The 7,865-nt window shown below is 40.0% G+C and overlaps 1 long non-coding RNA gene across 1 annotated transcript in view; it reads right to left on the bottom strand.

Annotated features, from left to right (window-relative positions):
• The window catches only part of LOC141374617 (uncharacterized), a 14,305-nt gene extending 8,540 nt beyond the window's left edge, over positions 1-5,765 (bottom strand). The window contains exon 1 of the long non-coding RNA XR_012381628.1: positions 5,608-5,765. This is a non-coding gene — a long non-coding RNA (uncharacterized lncRNA). The remainder of the gene's footprint in view (positions 1-5,607) is intronic.
• Positions 5,766-7,865: the final 2,100 nt, after the last annotated feature.

Raw genomic sequence — 7,865 nt, 5'->3', positions numbered from 1 at the left:
CAGGTTCACAGGCATGCATCATGGTGTGAGCACTGCCTACCTCTTCCTGCTACCCCTCACCCAGTTCATGGGCATTATGAGAACAGAACTCTCAGCAGGCACATAACAGTTCTGTCCAAACCCCTACATGAAAACTGCAAGACCAAACTCTAGCATGACTTGTAGCAGCAAAAGCTTTGTCCCTAGGATGAACCTAGGCCTCCATTAAAATGCCTGCCTGAGAAAGCTACGGGCTGCCAGGGAAATTTACTATTTGTTCTAGGCCACATCTGAAAATAGGCCCATTTCTCCCTTTCTTAGTACATTTACTACAAAGGGATTACAATTGTGAATACGTATCTTCAAGGACCTGAGAGCCAGTCTTTTGAAATGTTATCATCAGCAAAGAGAGAGCCTCTGTCTCCCAGGATCTTTGGGAGGATAGAGTCCCGACTTCAGTAATACCAGCTAGCAAACACCGTGGGCCCGATGGCGTTTACACTGACCAACCTCTTCTAATTGTCCGCTTCTCTGCCTCTGTTGAGTCCCCTCCCCCACCTCTCTCTCATTTTAAAATATTCAAATCACCTCTGCACACATCAGAATAGAGCCCAGCTCTTTCCCCTACTGTCAACAGTTACTAAATAAATTCTGTTTTCATTGCTTTAGCTAGTGTCCAGCTGTGTTTATTTTTGTCAATTTCCTTTTATTTAAAGATTTTATTTATTTATTTGTCAGAGAAAGAGAGTGAGCACATAAGCAGGGGGAATGGCAGGCAGAGGGAGAAGCAGGCTCCCCACTGAGCAAGGAGCCCGATGTGGGATTCAGCCCCAGGACCCTGGGATCATGACCTGAGCTGAAGGCAGACACTTAACCAACTGAACCACCTAGGCACCCCTCTTTGTCAATTTCTACCAGCAGATCTCTTGCCCATTTCATTCCATCTTTGTGTCTGCTTCTTGGAGGTACTATATGCACCCAGGAGTCCATGTGGCTAGAGTCTTGAAAAGTGGGATAGGAATGGAGATGAAGCCGAGGAATCAGCAGTGGATCAGGTCATGGTAAGGACTGAAACTTACTGAGTGAAATGAGGATGAAATAGAGTTTTGAGTAGAGAAATCCTTTTTTAACAGGATCCTTCTGCCTGTTTTGCTCCTGGGAGGCAAGGCCAGGAGCCCCAGTAGGAGGCTATTACAATAATCAACAGGAAGGGTGACTTATTTCAGGGTGGTGTCAATGGGGGTGATGGGAAATGATCATACTCCAGATATATTTTGAAAGAAGAACTAAAAATATTTAGTGATGGAAAAAATGTGAGCTGTAGAAGAAAAAGAAAGGTCAGTGCAAAAAATAAGTCCATCAATTTGAGCATCTAGATGAATAAAGTTATGGGTGAGCCTGAAGAGGATATGGTTTGGAGCAGAATATCAGGAACTCAGTTTTAGCTATTCCATGCATACAGATAGAAAAGTATCTGAAAATATTATCTTGTAGTGGCATATGAAGAATTTTGGTTGAGAAAAAAAGAAAGAAGTGGGAGAAAAAGTAAAACATTCTCAATCATGCAAATAACCTAGGGAGAATAACTAAAATAAGATGTTATTTGTTGTGAGTTCCCAGTTGAAATTCAGTTCCAGATGAAGATCATTGAATTTGCAATTTGATAACATGTTGTCCTCTGGGTCTTATGATCTAGATTCCAAACATGGGCAATGGCTATGTTCTGCCTAGACTGCAAATGGTATCTCTGCTCAAACTCTGGAGATTTATAATCATGAACATCAGTGCCTCTTTCAGCACAAATTAACTCATCAAAATAGTTGTTCTTAAACAATGTCTCAAAACCTCATTAATTTAAACATTAGTATTTTTGGTATCTTTATGTAGTTTCTTTTCTCTAGGAGTTGTTTTATAATACCTTTGTTGCCACACTTCAATCTGTAACTGAGTCCCTTGCTTACACATTCTTGAATGGTTCTTTATCAATCTCCTCACACTCTTAGCTTAGAGTTAAAATTTATTGCCAGCTAAGTATCTCCCACCTTCCCTTTGGCATGATACTGGCAGCCAAATGTTCCTTCATATCTCAAAAAGGTAATTTATTCACTTGATTTAGGATATACAAGTAAAATAACAATAACCTTATTTTAAAGCTTGTTCCTCCTATTTAAAATAATAATAATAAAGTCAACAGTTCTTTTAACTACTTTAGAAGTGGATTCTACTGAATAGAATATTCAGCCCATGACCTATTTTATTATCAGAAAGTGGTAACTCATCTTTTAACTTTCAACAATTATTATTTGATTTGTAACAGTAATATGCTTAATAAGGGATTTGAAGTTAGAGACATTGGTTAAAATATTGGCCTACTACTTTTGAATAACATTTAATAAGCCTTAGTAAGATAGAAGATCAAAACTGTAAAGGTCTTTCAACATAATTTGTGGCTAGTGCTAAAGGTAGAGGACCCTCTCACTGCCTTGTTTGAAGAACAATGACAGCTAAAGCAATATGGCCAGAGGAACATCAAGGAAGTTTTACTCTTGCAGTTGGGAGTCTAATCCCCAATAATTTAGACATTACTTGAGCACCATCTATAAACTGAGAGAGCCAGACTGTGAACATAAAGAAACAAGATAGAGAAAGCTTGTGTTGGGATGTTGATAAGCCTAAGTGGGGTAAGGCTGGCACCATGCACAATCAGGAAGGAGACAGAAAGAAAGTTGGATGAATGCTGTGTGGTGTCAAGATCAGGGAGAAGAGGACTCCTGCCTAGCAGATGACACAGGCCCTACCAATGCATCCAGGGGTATTTTTAAAGCAGTTTCATGTGTTTGAGTGGAAATCCTCTCATATTTCACACAAAATGGCCATCAAAATATATATTGCTCACTTATGTTTTGAGAAATGTAAGTAAATGTGTGTGTGTGTGTGTGTGTGTGTGTGTGTGTGTGTGTGTGTGTATACATTTGGGTGGTTGTAGAGAGGTTGGTTAAGTTGACAAAATGTTGAGTTTTGCTTCAACTTTGGACTAAAGGCTGTATCAGAGGATAGTCACAATGGGTTGATGTGAAAAGAATAATCATAAGTGATCAATGGCAACATTTAAAGTTATTGGTTATAATATCTATGCTTGGGCACCTGGATGGCTTAGTCAGTTAAGTGTCTGCTTTTGGCTCAGGTCATGATCTCAGGGTCTTGGAATCAAGACCCTCATCAGGCTCCCTGCTCAGCAGGGAGTCTGCTTCTCCCTCTGCCCCTCCCACTGCTCATGCTTTCTCTCTCTCTCTCAAATAAATACATAAAATCTTTAAAAAATAAAAAATCTAAAAAAATAAAATAATATCTATGCTTAATTCTTGCAATACCTAGTTGACTAATAAAGCAGTGCACATCACGTTCAAAGAAAATGAGGAACATCCATATGGGTCAAGTGGAGAAAGTAGCCATGGTGTAATAGAATCTGCAGAGGAATGTAAGAGCCAAGTTAGGAGTTTTAGGCTATATTAAGAATTCTGGAAACATTAATTGACTTTAACCAGGGAAGAGTTAAGATCAGATTCACACTTTTACTCAAAGTAAAAATATGAAAAATTTATTGAAATGAGCAAAAATTGATGCAAAGGGATTAGTTAGGAAACTATCACAATATTTTAGGTAAGAGAGAATGGTATCTTGGACCAGAGTGGGAGGATTAAGGTTAGTGAGAAGCAGATATATTCAAAGTGAGATAGGACATGATAATTTGGGGATGGAGGGAACTGGTGAGCGACAAGTGAAGATGATGCAGACGGTTCGGCTTTAACGAACTAAATGATTGACCCAATCATTTCCCGACATTGGAAGATGGAAGGCAGAAATAAGTTGAGTGGGAAATATCACTGGCCTAGTTCATTTGAGGTGTTCAAAGGTATCCAACTGAGCATGTGAAATAAACATGTCATATATTGGTTTAGATTTCCAAAATCAGATCAAGACTGAAGACACAGATTTGAGAATCACTGTCTACCCAATATTCATTCTCCATTTCTCTATTGCTAACAGCACTCTGATTTTGTTCAAAGAGATAATATGTCCAACTAAAAATGCACAAATTTCCAGACTTATTAACAAATCAGGTTGGCCATATGACTCAGATTTGTTCAATGAGACATAAAAGGAACTCTTCTGGGAGCTGCAGGGATGGTGTTTGCTTTCATGGCGCATGCACCATTCTTTTGTCCATGTGCCCTTCCCTTCTTTCTGCCTGAGAAACCACAATACAACTAGAGATGGAGCAGCTATATTGCAACTACATTCTTTTTTTTTTAAAGATTTTATTTATTTATTTGAGAGAGAGGGAATGAGAGATAGAGAGCACAAGAGGGAAGAGGGTCAGAGGGAGAAGCAGACTCCCCGCTGAGCAGGGAGCCCGATGCGGGACTCGATCCCTGGACCCCAGGATCATGACCTGAGCCGAAGGCAGTCGCGTAACCAACTGGGCCACCCAGGCGCCTGCAACTACATTCTTAATATAAGTAGTAATCGAAGTGATGGGACTAGATAAGGTGTAGGAGAAACAGAAAGGCAGAATGTAGAGCAAGAAGCAGATATGTCCAAAGACAAATCCTATGCAACTTTAAAATTGAATGTTTCATTAGAGGAGAAAGTGTTAGAAGAATAAAATGAGAATGAGTAGCCAAAGATGCTGGGGAAGAAAAATGACAGAGTGTGCAGGGGGAGAAGGTGAGCAAAGAATGTTTTCAACAAGGAAGGAGTGGCCAATCATTTTAGATTTTGTTAAGAAATTAATAAAAATAGTTAATATTTTCCATCTAGAGAAAGACAAGATAAACAAGTAAAAATTAATACAATGCATAGGAGAATTCAGCAAGTGGATCAGATAAAGGATAGCAATCGAAATTTGTCCCAGTTGAACCTTCGACCCCTCCTGCAACATGAATGCCTTTTAGGTATTACTTTTTCTCCCTTGACTTGACTGCTCTGTTTTTTGTTTTACCGCCTTCATGGAGACTCATCTCATAGCTATTGCCAGATAGTCAGTGGTACCCCCACAATGTCACTTCACCCTTTCAATGTCATTTGCAACTCATTTGTATAAAAGGGAATTTTTCATGTTTGGGACTTTTAACTGGTGTTTGTTTGGGAAAATATGGAGGCTCTCAAAGTCATTATTCTGCAGAAAATCCTAGCTCATGCTCCCCCCACCAAAATCCGTCCTTATCTGACTGAGAAAAACCTAACAGCAATACTGAAATGAAGTCCATTCCCAACCAGTGTGTTCATAATTTTTTTTGTATAAGAGAAAATTGTTACTACCTGAGCAAAACTTTTCCCAGCATAAGGACCATCTAAGAATGTGACTACAATTATTTACTATCATTACTGCAGAGAGACATGTAAAAAGATGAATCGTTGAATCCTTTTATGGTTATAGAAAATGCATTTTATAAAGATGAATGTCATAGAACATTTATTTTTATTTCAGGCCATGCCCACTGTATGGGAGCCAATAAAATATTCATTTTCTGCTGTCCTCCTTTTTTGAGGGGGTAACGGGCTATCATAAAGGACCATAAAACATCATTACTCTGAGAAGCTTTGAGACAAAGGGAGCCAACTCACCTCATCCATCCTCAAGTCAGGAGTTAGTCCCTATGTGTCATTATTGTGCTCCATATGTTTGATAACCAGGCCAATCCCCAAGAAGTGGTGAGCCAGGCCTTGTTTAGCAAGGGGAGGGCCCCGTGTCAATGAAGGATCTTGTTCTGGCTGCCAGGTATTCTCCAGTGCAACTATAGAAAAAATATCCACATATAGAAAAAATTGTGGTTGCTCTGCCTTCTCTTTTCCCTTGGAAGTGAAATTCTGGAAGCTTGAGAGATGGGATTTGGTGAGGAATGTTAGCAAATTGTTTGACTTGCCTTTTGGGAAAGCAAAATTGCAACCTGCTAAGAATCATGCTGTATTGATTTCCTATCACTTCATAGCAAATTGCTACAAACCTTGTGGTTTAAAACATCACTTATTTATAATCTCATTTTCTGTAGGTCAGAAATCTAGACACAACATAACTGAGTTCTCTGCTCAGGATCTCGTAGGACTAAAATCAAGGTGTTGGCCGGCTGAGATCTCATCTGGAGCTTGGTGTCCTCTCTCCAAATTTGTCAGGTCTTAATGGATGTAGACTGAAGACCCTCCTTCTTAAACTGTCAACCAGGATAGCTCTTAACAACGAGAGGCCACCTCTCAGCTCCTAGGTAATTGGCTCCCTCCACAGATGGTTCATAACATGAGTCTCCTTTCTTCCAGGTCAGCAGGAGAGAGCTTCTGACTTGTAGGATGCCCTGGACCCTTTTAAAGGGTTCACCTGGTTAGGTCATGTTCATCCAGAAAATTCTCCCTTTTCATTTACTCGGTCAACTGATTAAGGATCTCAATTGTATCTATAAGATTCATTTTGCACGTAATATAATCTCAGTAGTGAAATCCCAACACGTTCACAAATTCCACCAGCACTCAGGAGTGAGGATTATTCAGGGTGTGTCTATCAAAAGGAGGGGATCTTGGGGTCAGATCTGCCTCCCATGCCATTCTGACCCAATTAGAGAGGCCTTCTTCAGACAAATCTCCTCCTTATACTGCTTTATATTTTTCAAAGCGCTTACAAATATTGTCTCATACAATATTTTTTATTTATTCACTTATTTATTTAATTTTCTCTCTCATTAGAATGTCAGCTTCAATGGAGCTGGGCCTCTGTCCTATTTTCCCTACAGAGTTGTGCCTGCAATGGGAGGCATTCAGTAAATACTGGCTGAGTAAATGAATGAATGGAGGGAATTAATGAACAGGGAATCAAAAATGCAGGTTTTCTGCATCCTGATAGGCTGCCCTTTCCTCCATGTTGCCCACAAGGAAATTAAGAAAGTTTCACTGTCTCTCTGCTCAGGGCTGCAGCCCTGTAGACAGCTCCCTGGATTTATGCTTGGGCCAGAATGATGTGTTCTCCATCTGGCAATGCTCTGTGATTCATACTTCGGCTAACCTCGCCTTTCATTTGCCCTCTACTCTTCTTGTTTTTAATTTCTAATGTTAATTTTACACTTTTCTCAAAGTAACATATGCACAGAGCTAAAACTGTTTGATGTCACGAAAGTCACGCGTACAAGCCCACACGCGCGTGCGCATGTGCACACAAATAACCAGCCCCTTTGCGTTCTTTCCACACATCCACTTCCAGAAGCAATTTGACTTGTAAAGTATTTATAAGCAATAAACTTTTGCTATTACTTCTTGACGTCACTTTTGGGGACTGTCTGTTGTGGTAGTTGAAGACATGGTTCCAGATTTCAAAAGTGGGGTTGCAGATCACCCAGTGGGCAGCTTCCTTTCTTTGGGATCCTGAGATTCTTTCCGAATAACAACTTCTGCATGATGGTGATCTCAAGAGAAGGCTGACACTAGCTCATCAGCATTGAGTCCCCAGAAATGGTGTTAAGTGTGGTCTCTACCACCTGTAATGAAAGTGACAGTTTTTTTGGTTTTTTGTTTGTTTGTTTTTTAGGAGATTTGGGTTGGTGTGAAAGGCTGCTGTGAAAAGCAGAGGGAATCCAAAGTGACATTGAATAATTGCAACATTTTATTACCTGAGTGATTGCTAGCCTGGCACTTTTTCTGTCTAGCATGGGGCCCATTTGTCACTTTCCTTACTCTCTTACACATACTTGACTTGTTCTTCAACCTGCTTCTCCCACTCCTAGCTCACTGGTAACTTAGGTACCCTCTTTCCCTAGCCCATTTCTGCTGTCCTTAAGCTTTTGACCCCTCATTTGTTTGAATGCAATCCCAGAGAACACTCTAGCATCCTTGCTCCTCAGTAT

This window comes from Callorhinus ursinus, unplaced genomic scaffold (assembly GCF_003265705.2).
Source record: "Callorhinus ursinus isolate GAN/ISIS: 27379988/994484 unplaced genomic scaffold, GSC_fseal_2.0 scaffold2, whole genome shotgun sequence".
In the NCBI taxonomy this organism is placed as follows: domain Eukaryota; kingdom Metazoa; phylum Chordata; class Mammalia; order Carnivora; family Otariidae; genus Callorhinus; species Callorhinus ursinus.
Note: the sequence above shows the minus strand (reverse complement) of the source record. Positions and strands in the feature narration are given on the sequence as shown.